Source organism: Rhineura floridana, chromosome 8 (assembly GCF_030035675.1).
Source record: "Rhineura floridana isolate rRhiFlo1 chromosome 8, rRhiFlo1.hap2, whole genome shotgun sequence".
Classification (NCBI taxonomy): domain Eukaryota; kingdom Metazoa; phylum Chordata; class Lepidosauria; order Squamata; family Rhineuridae; genus Rhineura; species Rhineura floridana.
This window is the reverse complement of record NC_084487.1, coordinates 127,132,227-127,144,590: the sequence shown is the minus strand read 5'-3', so window position 1 is coordinate 127,144,590 and position 12,364 is coordinate 127,132,227. Positions and strand designations below refer to the sequence as shown.

Sequence of the window (12,364 nt, the reverse complement as noted above, 5' to 3'; positions counted from 1 at the left end):
AACACAGAAATGAATAATGCAATAGCAGGTATAGAATTCAACTTCCTGGGGATCTTTTTATTTATTTATTATAAAATTTATATCCCACCCTCCCTCCCACAGCAAGCTTTACATTCATTTTAAAGAAAAGAGCAACGTTTTAGTCCTTTTGGTTGCAAAGACAAGTCGGCAAGGGCAGACATTAAGTGGTGCTCAGAATATAGAGCTGTGGCTGAATAATATTTCTAGTGATCAGAGGGCAAGGCTTCCATAAGCCTCCCAATCCCTCCTCATGACTACCAGAATATGTTTTTTAAAATATTATAAATTGCAGGAAAAATTATACAAAATAGGAACAATTCCACATATTTTATTCATTTACAAAATGTATAGAGGCAACAGAATTCAGTTTTGCTTGGCACAGAACTTTGTTACCTTGGTCAAGAGCTGTTCTGCTTTTAAAGGCAGAATACAAAGAGCCCTGCATCCTTTGATCATGCCAGATCTCTTCCAGCACCCCATTAGGGTTTGTGTCACAATGTGAGTTAATACCAAGTTTTAAACTTCAATTTTATAATTTATAATTCAGTCCCAACATAATGGTGAGATTCAAAACAAGAAGTATCAGGAATGGCCAAGTCTTCACTGAGCCAGTAAACCTGTGCTTAGTTTGTAATAGTTCAGTCTGTGAGTAAGGGTTCACATCATGGACTTTTTACCTCTCTTACAATAAATCTCTAAACATCAGCATTATGTATGAACCACACCAAACTGTGCTTTAGCATTATATGAACAAATTTAGGCAAGCCTCAGGCTCACATGCTCCTCTAGTGCAGCTACAAGACGATAAGAAGTTTTCAGCTAGATTTTCAATTAATCACAGTGTAGCATTACATGTGAATCCTAAAGGTTGATTATGATTTATTGAAACAAGCCATCTTTATAAACAAAAGGTCTGAAATGGGCTTGTTCCAGTAAACTCTGAACTGCCCTTTCAAAAAGCTTTTGACAAGGTGCCTCATCAAAGTAAGCTGAGAGTCATGGAATAAGAGGAGAGGTTGTCAGGAACAGACTAGGAAAAAGAAAGCCAAGAGTAGGAATAAATGGACAGTTCTCCCAATGGTGGGATGTAGAAAGCGGAGTCCTCCAAGGATTGGAATTGGGACCTGTGCTTTTTAATGATGGCATTTGACGGTTGCTGGAAGAAGAGGGACTCTAAGCTGGAGCTGTATCTGGGGGTGATGAGGGTGCCTGACTTTCTTTATACAGCAACTGTGTTTACCACAATGCATTATGAAGAACAGACAAGTGTACTTACACTCTCATGTACACACAACAAGGAGCTCCAGTTCTATCAGGACTCCTCAATTTCATGAGTGATTAAGGAAATATATTTCCTTCCTAATGCTCAAACCACTTGCCAACAGTAATTTAAACAGAGGGATCTCTGCAAATCACAAAAAGTGGAATATGGACAACAGGAGAAGTTATGTGCCACTAAGCCAAATGGTGAGAACAAGAGGCGAAAGAATGTAAAAGGATAGGCTGCAAACGTTTCAGTGCATGGTGCCTGAATGGCTGTCTGGCATTCAACAGGAAAACTGTCACTTATCTCTCTTGGACAGATATGCCCTTCAATTATTAACTCAAATCATGCATTGGAATTTGTTTTCTTGTTGGCTGTTAGACATTTGAAGGATCTGAATGGAATGTGTTTTTACTTCTAGTCTAATGAAATGGTTTTGGAATTTGGAGGGATGAATCACTTGCTTGGGCTTGGAAAATTGCAACTGACAAATGAGTTTGAAGAGCTGGATTTGTATACTGATAAATAGAGCTTGCTTGCCAGGAATTAAACATGGGAAGAGGAAATAATGAACTTTGACCACCTTGGTGACTTCTGGTTATACTGTCAAAATGTTTATTTTTATTATGAAATCTACATTGTTATGATTACACTAATTTATTTATTTATTACATTTATACCCCGTCTTTCTTTTCATGATAGAAACCCAAGGTTTCTATAGGATTTGATTTTGGTGATTTGATTTTGCCAGCATGTATCGCAGCCAAAGAGGCCTTGTGCCTGGAATATTTAAACACCTCCCTCCCCAATAGTACAGCTTTAAAGAAAGCAGATTGGTGCAGATCGAGTGCTACCTAGCCCTTCGAGTACTACCTAATAAAACAGGGTCATGCCTGAAATATTTGATGAAATTAATGAAATTTCATCTCATTTATTAATGAGATGTATAGACTTTTTATTACATTAATTTGATGGAATTTATAATACACAAACTCAGGTCAAACAAGAAAAAAAATGAGACTTGCATACTAGAAAGAGATGAAGTTGAATAAACTTTTATCTAACCTTTACCAAAAAGGAAGATGTAAAAAACTGAAGAAAAATTAAATACATTCTCTAAAAAATCAACAGGATTACAGGCAGGCCCCGCTTATACGGCAGGTTCCATTCTGGACCCCCACCTTAAAGCGGAAATCGCCGTAAAGCAGAACCCCATTGAATATAATGGGGCGCATTGCACGAAAATGACTCCTCCGAAAAGAAAGGGGCAGAAAAGATGTTGAAGGAAAACAGAGAGACAAAAGGTTAATATTTAATAACAAACAAACAAACTGGGAATAGAAAAGGGGATAAGAGAGGAAAGCTGTTATAGAAGAAAGAAGTGAATGTTAAAGGACCAGGAAGCAGGGATGAAAGCAATGGGTGGAGGGAAGTACAGGGTGGGCATGAAAGGAGAATGGGAGAAGTTACAGGAATGGATAAAAATACTTTGAGAGGCACATGGGCATGTGGGGCTGGGAAGGGGAAAACACAAAAGAAAAAGCCTTTTCTACTTAGAGCCTCTGGATCAGCAAATTCTGCCACAATACCTACAGAACAGATGCCTGTTCTTAGCTTGAGGAAAGTTGAGGTGTGGAACTCCTTCCCACAAGGAAAATACTGTGGCAAAGAATTCAGCAATTTCCAAAGATGGATTAAAAAATGATGTTAGTAAATAGTATCTCCTCCTTAACAGGACCTCCCTGGACCCAGAAATGCTAAACAACTATCACCCGGGGGTAAATATCCCCTTTTTTGCTTGAGGAGGTGGTGGTGGTCCAGCTTCAGGCATGCTTGGAGGAAACTGATTACTTGGATCTATTCCAGTCTGCCTTCAGGACCGGCCAAGGCACTGAAGATGCCTTGGTTGTCCTGGTTGATGACATTCATAAGGAGCGAGATGGAAGGAGTGAGGCCCTGGTAATTCTCCTTGACCTTTCAGCAGCATTTGATACTATTCATCACAACATTCTTCTAGAGCATCTCAGGGAGATGGGGTTGGGGGCACTGTGCTTCATTGGCTCCATTTCCACCTGCACAGCTGTTTCTATAAAGTAATTATGGGAAGTTTCAAACTATGGGAGCTGTCCTGCGGTGTCCCTCAGGGTTCCATCTCCCCCCCCCAATGCCATTTAACATCTATATGACGCCACTGGGAGCTGTCACCAGGAGATTTGGGGTGAGATGAAACTTTTCCCACCACTGGTCTGTTTGCCAGGAAAAGCTTCACTTGCTACATTTTTGCTTGTTACACTGCTGTTAAAGGGACACAATCCCTTCCAGGAAAAAAGAAAAGGTGGCAACCGTAGTATCATAAAATGTTTATCTGCCCCAATAGCCTGTGGACAGGCCCTAAACCCCTCACTGATCTCTTAAGATAAACTGCACTCCTCTATGAATTCTTAGGCTCTGGTCCTAACTACCCACTCTATGAATAGACATTAATTTACTTGAAATGTATAACCCCAAATCAAGGCTCCTCTAAGTGAACAAGTCATGTTGAAATGAATGGGAGTTACATCTGAGTAACCATTCTTAAAATAAGGGTGCATATGTTGAAGACTGCAATGCCAGTCATGATGTCCTGTTGTTGCAGCCTTCATTTTATGTTCTTTTCTTAATACATGGTTCACATGTCACACCAGGAGACACAAGCAGGGATTTGAACTCACTGACTCTGGACTCCCAGCCAGGCTCTCCTTCCCACTGTGCTAAATTAGCTAATCCTTTTTCAACAGTACTGGCAACCAGACTTGAAAATGTATTCAATTTTAAAACAAATACAACCCTGCAGACATTCTTTCAGCCTATTACCTATCTCTTAACAAGGGGCACAGCACAAGAACTGCTATTTGACTTGGCAAGTAAAAATAAAAGATATTAAAGGTGCTATTGTGACCAATGACAGCAGGCTATTTGACCTCAAACAACGTTCTTTGGTAACTGAATGCCAAGTTCTGATGTCACAGCTACCAGGATTAAGATGTCAAGTCAAAGGAAAAACATCAGAAACTGCACCTTAAGAAAGTATAAATAAATAAGCAGCAGCACATCAACAACCCAGTGTAAATCAGAATCCAAGTCCTCCATCACTTCAGGGTTCAAAATACAATGAGAAGCAGAAGAATATACAAAAGAGAAGAGTCTAGCTGATCACATTGGCAAAGGGAGACAGCCTGTGCATCACAGAGAGTAAGGAAATAAAGACCATCAGAAGAGAGGGGCAGGCTTATGAACCTTCTTAGTGTTCCAAATGACTTTTTCATATTGAGGTTGTGCTGAGAAGACAAAGAAAAGAGTGCCCAGTGGCTAAACTCTCAGTGGGTACCTCCAGACTGTTACTATTTTGTGGAAGAGATTCAAGCGTGTGCCAGAACTTAAGGTTTGTGCAGTTAAAAGTGGATTAAAGGGTTTTGTCTCTTAGCACAACAAATCAACATTTAAAAAGAATCTGACTTTACATTTTGAAAAGGACCTAAAATGCATTGAAAAGTGTGGGATGAAAGAATGACTAATGGGAAGCCATCTAAACACCCCACACGCAAACAAGAAAGAATGCAGAACAAATGCACAGTGTCCTATAACTGCTCAATAATTACCAGGTATAATCTAACGTTTGCATACGTTTTGTGCAAGAAAATCAGGATGAATGCTTAATAAAGATGTTGTCTGGATGGGCTGAATATCAGTGAGAATTTCGGGGTGAAAAGCAGGATACAAACTGAACTGGGAGAAAATACAGAGAGAATAACAGAGCAGGGCAGGGAGAGAGGGCCCCCACTATCCCCACAATACACATAAGTTATACAAGGTTATTTTCCTTGCATATTCTTTCATACACACAACAAACTATTCTCCCCATCTCCCTCACAGAGTTGTAAGTATGTGAAACACTTCCCTGTCTTGAATGGCTAAGCTGCCATTGCCTTGAAGAGTATCATGGCAAGCAGATATCCAACAGGTGCTGTTGCTGAACAAAAGACTTCACTCCCTGTCTGAAACCCTGGAGAGCTGTTGTTGGTGTAGAGATAGTACTGAACTAGTTGGATCAATGATCTGATTCAGTATAAGGCAGCTTCCTATGTACCTGTTGAATTTCTGCCTAGCAATTATTAAAGGAATGGATACCCTGACAGAAAAATAGTTACTTTCAGTTGCTATAATTCCAAAATTATATTTGTTTTATTGTATATCAGTTCATTATCTCATACCATTGTTTTGTGCCTCAAAAAACCAGTGTATTCATTTAAGGTATAAATTTTCAGTTTGTGGATTTGAGTAATGGATTGTGTTTTCCTCCCTGTTCCACTAGGTTGCTACTGAGCAAAATGAACCAGGATTGAGTATCCAATAATGGTTGATGCATAGGCCAGAATTTGGCATGCTGTGCATGGGCCCTGATAAGATCCACTGGTTAACAGTTAGTAGCTAATTCACTAATAGGCATAAAATCCTTGAGGTTTAAGAACATACCTATAGGCTACAGATATTTCCATCAAACTTTAAAAAGTGGGGGAAATGGGCAGCTATAGCGAATGCACCAGGGGAGCAGGAGACCTGACCTCCTCTCTGAGGTGTTGTACTGCCCTACAAATTTGTATAAATGCAAAGACAATTTGGGTTGGTCTTTCACAGTCCAATCCTCTAACATGTACCTCTAAGCATATAAGTGGTGGCAACACTTGCAATCAGCCCAAATAACAGAAACAAGTGTTGGAGAATTTTGTATTTCTCCATTGGGATCGTTTCTGGGGGTCCTTGAATAAAATTTTTGAAGACCCAGGCTTGCAGCAAAAAGGTAGGCACAGTCCTGTCCTGTTTTATTGGATGAATTTCAGTTGGTTCAGCTCGAGGACGTGGACAAGGTGCTTGGACAGGTGCGGGCGACCACTTCTGCTCTGGATCCTTGCCCCTCATGGCTAATAAAAGCTAGCAGGAACGGAACAGCCGGATGGGCCAAGGAGGTGATCAATGCCTCGTTACGAGAGGGAGTGGTACCACCCTGCCTGAAACAGGCGGTGGTGAGACCGCTCCTAAAGAAACCCTCCTTGGACCCTGAAAATCTTGACAACTATAGACTGGTAGCAAATGTTCCGTTCCTGGGCAAGGTTTTAGAGCGTGTGGTCGCTCACCAGCTCCAGGCTCTCTTGGATGAAACTGATTATCTGGATCCATGTCAATCGGGCTTTCGGCTGGGGTTTGGTACAGAAACAGCCTTGGTCGCCCTGTATGATGACCTCTGTCGGGAGAAAGACAGAGGGAGTGTAACTCTGTTGGTTCTCCTTGATCTCTCAGCGGCTTTTGATACCATCGACCATGGTATCCTTCTGGGACGTCTTGCGGACTTAGGAGTTGGAGGCACTGCTTGGCGGTGGCTGTGCTCCTACCTCGAGAATCGTCTCCAGAAGTTGGTGCTTGGGGAGCATTACTTGAGTCCCTGGATACTCCAATATGGGGTCCCACAGGGTTCAGTTCTGTCCCCCATGCTCTTTAATATCTATATGAAGCCGCTGGGCGAGGTCATTAGGAGATTTGGAGTGCGTTTCCAGCAATATGCTGATGATACGCAGCTCTACTTCTCCTTTTCATCTTCTTCAGGTGAGGCTGTTAATGTACTAAACCACTGCCTGGCCGCGATAATGGACTGGATGAGAGCTAATAAACTGAGACTCAATCCTGACAAGACTGAGATGCTGTTGGTGGGGGGGCTCTCTGCCCAGATGGTTGATGTCCGACCTGCCCTAGATGGGGTTACTCTCCCCCTAAAGGAGCAGGTCCATAGTTTGGGGGTCTTATTAGATCCACTCCTGTCACTGGAGGCTCAAGTAGCCTCGGTGGCACGAAATGCGTTCTACCAGCTTCGGCTGGTAGCCCAACTACGACCCTATCTGGATAGGGAGAACCTTGCCACAGTTATCCATGCTCTGGTAACCTCTAGATTGGACTACTGTAATGCACTCTACGTAGGGTTACCTCTGAAGACGGTTCGGAAACTTCAGCTGGTGCAGAATGCTGCGGCCAGAGTTCTTACTGGGACAAAAAAAATTGATCATATAACACCTGTCCTGGCCCAGCTGCACTGGCTACCAATATGTTTCCGGGCCAGATTCAAAGTGTTGGTTCTTACCTATAAAGCCCTTAACGGCATCGGACCGCAATACCTGGCGGAACGCCTCTCCCGCTATGTACCTACCTGGTCGCTGCGCTCGACGTCGAAGGCCCTTCTCCGTGTCCCAACGCATAGGGAGGCACGGAGAACGATAACTAGAGCTAGGGCCTTCTCAGTGGTGGCCCCTGAACTATGGAACGCCCTCCCTGATGAGATACGCCTGGCGCCTTCTTTGTTATCTTTTCGGCGCCGGGTAAAGACCTACCTCTTCGCCCAGGCATTTTAAAAATTTAAAAATTTGAATTTAAAATTGAAAATTTTTATTATGTTTTATTGTGTATTGTATTTACATCCACTTGTATTTTAACCTGTTTTATTATGCTGTACACCGCCCTGGGAGCTTATTGCTATAGGGCGGTCTAAAAATGTAATAAAATAAATAAAATAAATAAATAAATATTGGATGACAAGTGTACACTTGGTCAGTCTCCCTCATAGTGAGTGGAGAACTGCAACTTGGCACTGTTTGCCTGGGGTTTTTATACATTTCAGGACAAAGACTTTAGCATCTACCAATCAGGATTTAACACATCAGAATGACATAGACATGACAGTATTACACAGGCATTTTGCATAGGCATTGCATAGGTACTGTACTTCTCTGCATCGTGTTCTAGTGAATTTGGTGTTCTAATGAATTTGGTAATGTTCAGTACTTCACATGAAAGTACATTTTCACAGTGAGCTAAGCACTCCAGCTAACGAGCTAAGCATTTTAGCTATTCTGCAATTCTTTCTATGTCTTAGAGGTACCGAGATATTCAGCACAGTGTTATCAATTGTTTTGAGTACAAGTAGTTCCAAACGACCAGCATAGTCAGTGAGACAGCTGCAAGAAGAAAAAAATCTGGCTTCCTACTAAACTATTAAAATGTTATGAACCTTTATAGCTTTATAAAAGAATGTTTTTGCTTATTGATTATGTATATTGAGTTCCCCATTAGCTATACATTTATGTATATATAAAATTCCCCATCACAAGACATGTGCTATGCTGAGGGAGGAAGCAACAATATTAAGACAGTTAATATAATTCAGATATTCACTTTAAAAATGTTTGATTTATTTTGCAATTTTAGAGAAGTTTCCTATGATAAATTATTTTATTTTGCTTCTGTTTCTCTGAATATGTGACGTACAGCAATACTTTGCATAATTTACACTAAACTCCAAAAACAATTGTGGAATAATGGCACTGACTATTCTGCAGAATAGTCTCCAGTGGCCATTAGGAGTGTCTCAGTTTGCACAAGATAAAACAACAGGAGGTGAAATATATTCTAGCAAATTTTTAGGTGTCCTCTACATTTTTAATTGACCATGCCCACGTTTCCTTAAGTGGAGTGGTTTAAGCATAGCAGGCTAAAACATGCATCTTTGGCAGGCCAAGTTTGTTTTTTCCAACAGCTAGAGTCATTGCTTAAGTAGCAACGTATTGTAATCAGTCTAATTTTACATCAAAGCTAAAGTTTCAGATTTAACTGTTAATGCAACCAAAATAGAAATAGAATATAACCTCCACTTTGAAACACAAAAGGCTGTTTTCACCATCATATGACATTGACCAATAAAAAAGTTTCAAAATTAATAAAAATAAATTTGACACAGATTTCTAGGATGAATAATGAGTGAAATACAATTTTCTAGGTTAGACTCTCTGTAGAAACAGTAGTAACACAGGAAAGAAGCAAATAAGAACACCAGCAAACACATAAAATGTAATTGTTCATCTTTGGAGATGCAGTCCTGATTGCAGGTGTTGCCATCATTCACCATATGCTCAGAGACACATATTATCAAATTCTTCTAAGCTACACAGCAAGTGGATTGGACTGTGAAAGACCAACCCAAATGGTGTTTGCATTTTTACAAATTTGTAGGGCAGAACAATATCTCAGAGAGGAAGTCAGGTCTCCTGCTCCCCTGGTGCATTCACTATAGCTGCCCAATTTCCCCACTGTTTAAAATTTGATAGAAATATCTGTTGGCTACAGGTATGTTCTTAAACCACAAGGGCTTTATACCTATTAGTGAATTTCTCTGCTTTTTAATCTGGGAGGTAAGAAATTGGATCCTGTCCAAGTATGCTGAGAATGAATTGATCATTTGCATGCTTATTGAGTTCAATGGGATTTACTGCCCTGCAATCACGCTTATGACAAATGAAACTGAACATGGGGGGGGAGGAGGAGAGACAGCGGAGGGGAGGAGAGGAGGGGAACAAGAAGAAGGTGGAGGGGAGGTGGAGAAGCACAGGTTTGATCATTTGCATCCTTATTGAGTTCAATGGGATCTACTCCTACACAAACATGCTTAGGATAGTTGAAACTGACCACAGGGGAGGAGGCAGAAAAGGGAGAGAGAGGGAAGGTTGGAGTGGGGAGGAGAGGAGAAAGAGGGGAGGGACAGGAGGGAGGGTATAAGATGGAGGAGAAGGAGGAGGAGGAGGCAGGTTTCATCATTTGCATGCTCTTTGAGTTCAATGGGATATACTCCTGTGCAATCATGCTTAGGATAGATGAAAGTGACCTGGGGGAGGGAAGGGGAAGAAGATTGGGTGAGTGGGCACTGGGCAGAGGAAAAACCCCTTTCCTTTCTAAAAGGAAAACATTGTTTACAGTATCATTATTTGGGGGGTTTCCCCCACCTTTTTATTCTACAGCAGACACATGTAGTCTCCCACCCAAATTTAAACCAAAGCTGTCCTTGGCCATATCCCCACCAGACATTTATTCCACTTTAAACAGTCATGGCTTCCCCCAAAGACTCCAGGGAAGTGTAGTTTGTGAAGAGTGCTGAGAGTTGTTAGGAGACACCCTATTCCCCTCACAGAGCTCCAATCACTGGAATTCTCTGGGAAGAGGGGATGACTGTTAAACCACTCAGGCTACTGGAGCTCTGTCAGGGGAACAGGAGTCTCCAACTCTCAGCATCTTTCACAAACTACACTTCCCAGGATCTTTTGGGAGAAGCTAGGACTGTCTAAAGTTGAATAAATGTCTGGCATGGGTGTAGCCCCAATTAGCCAACCCGAACAGCTGTTAGTCTAGCTTTTAGAACACTAACAATTTGTTCTTACTGAGCATGCCTGCACTATCAAAGACTCCAATGTTAATTTTTTTAAATTAATTAAAACTCAGCCAGCCATTTTTTAAAAACTTTTAAACTGCAGAAGATGAAGGTCAGAGTATGGGGCAAGGTCAGTAATAGAATTACAGGTACTCTGTGAACATGGCTGATTTTTAATTAATTTCAACAAATTATGAGACCACTGAAAAATGGCCAACAGGGGTCTGAATTATTTTTTTCTTGTTTTAGACTTTGAACTCTGGATTTTCTCTGAGTGTTTTGTGTATTGCCATGAAAACTCAGAGGGTAGTTAAGCAAACGTTTCTAAATTCAGGATTATACATTTTGTAAGGTTTTGTTTTGAAATGAGGTTATGGCAAGCATCAGGATGGCTGGGTTGGTATTTTCAATTTAAAATGGTGGAATGTGAAAAATCCATGCTGGCTATAGTTTACAGCCACTCTTTTGCTTGTAAAATTAACAGTTACAAGGACAGATTATTTTTACTTTATTATTCACTGTGCTATATAAGTAGATAGAAAGTTAATTGCTTTGGGACTCGGAAGACAATCTGAGCCCTTTAATTTATCTAGTCTAGTCAACACTGGTGCTTAAAACTTTCCTGCAGGTTTTTTTTTGGGGGGGATTACCCAAGTATGAAATGGGGGGATGCACCACAAACAATGAGTAATGGAACTTTGGGGCCACACCATACATTTATTCCACTATTATGACAATTTAAAGTCATGGCTTCCCCCAAAGAATCCTGGGAAGTGTACTTTGTGAAGGGTGCTGACTCCTATTCCCCTGACAGAACTCCAGTGGCCAGAGTGGTTTAACAGTCAGTCCCTCTTCTGAGGATTGTAGCTCTGTGAGGGGAATAGGGCATCTCCTAGCAACTCTCAGCACCCTTTGCAAACTATGCTTCCCGGGATTCTTTTGGGGAAGCCATAACAGTTTAAAGTGGAATAATAGTGGGATGAAAGTATGGTGTATGATAATGTAGCCCAAAATACCAAGAGCAACCACTGGACGGCATTCCTTCCCTGTCAAAAGGGAGTGGGGAGAAATCACTCCATACACCTGGCTGGTGGGGGGAGAGAGGAAGAGGAGGCGACTCTCAAAACAAATGTCCTTAAAATATATGAATTAGATCAGCCTTTCCCAACCAGTGTGCCTCCAGATGTTGTTGGGCCACAACTCCCATCAGCCTCAGCCAGCATTGCCAATGGTCAGGAAAGATGGGAGTTGTGGTCCAACAACATCTGGAGGCACACTAGTTGGGAAAGGCTGGCCTAGATAGGGCTATGTTGAGGAAGAGGGAAGAGTTCAGCTCCCTTCACATAACCCTTTTGAAGTAAAGGAATTGGATTCCCACCCTGCTCCCCCATCCCCATTTTTATTCATGAGCAAGACAAATATAGGAATTAAAAATGTGTCTGTCTGCCCTGCATCATTCTAGTTTCTCCCTGAGGCCTATTGAGGTCTTGCCTGAAGCTCTACTATAATGAATTCAGATTTTAAGAATGTCAGTCGAAAGGGGAAAGGAAGACATATACTTAATTAATTGATTTAATAAAACATGCCTATAGTACATTGCAGTTGTTCAAAGCACTTTGTATACATTACCTCAGTAACCCTAGCAGGCCTGTAGTATTTTTCCCATTGTCCAGATTGGTGGCTGGGGCTGAAAGAATAGTAACTTATCTAAACCCACCTAGAGAGTTTGTGGCTGAGCTGAAATTTGAACTGGGGATTTCCTAGTTTACCCTCCTAGCATCTACAGCAGCCTTTCCCAACCA

At 41.4% G+C, this 12,364-nt stretch overlaps 1 protein-coding gene across 6 annotated transcripts in view; it reads right to left on the bottom strand.

The window, feature by feature from the left end:
- FAM118A (family with sequence similarity 118 member A) overlaps positions 1–12,364 on the bottom strand; it is a 43,584-nt gene that overhangs the window by 30,622 nt on the left and 598 nt on the right. Inside the window, exon 1 of one of the 6 annotated variants that reach the window (XM_061582433.1) lies at positions 12,192–12,310. The exons of the other annotated variants lie outside the window; for them this stretch is intronic. The gene's annotated coding sequence lies outside the window, so the exon portion shown is untranslated. Of the gene's footprint in view, positions 1–12,191; positions 12,311–12,364 lie in introns of those variants that run through there. 6 annotated transcript variants of the gene reach the window in all.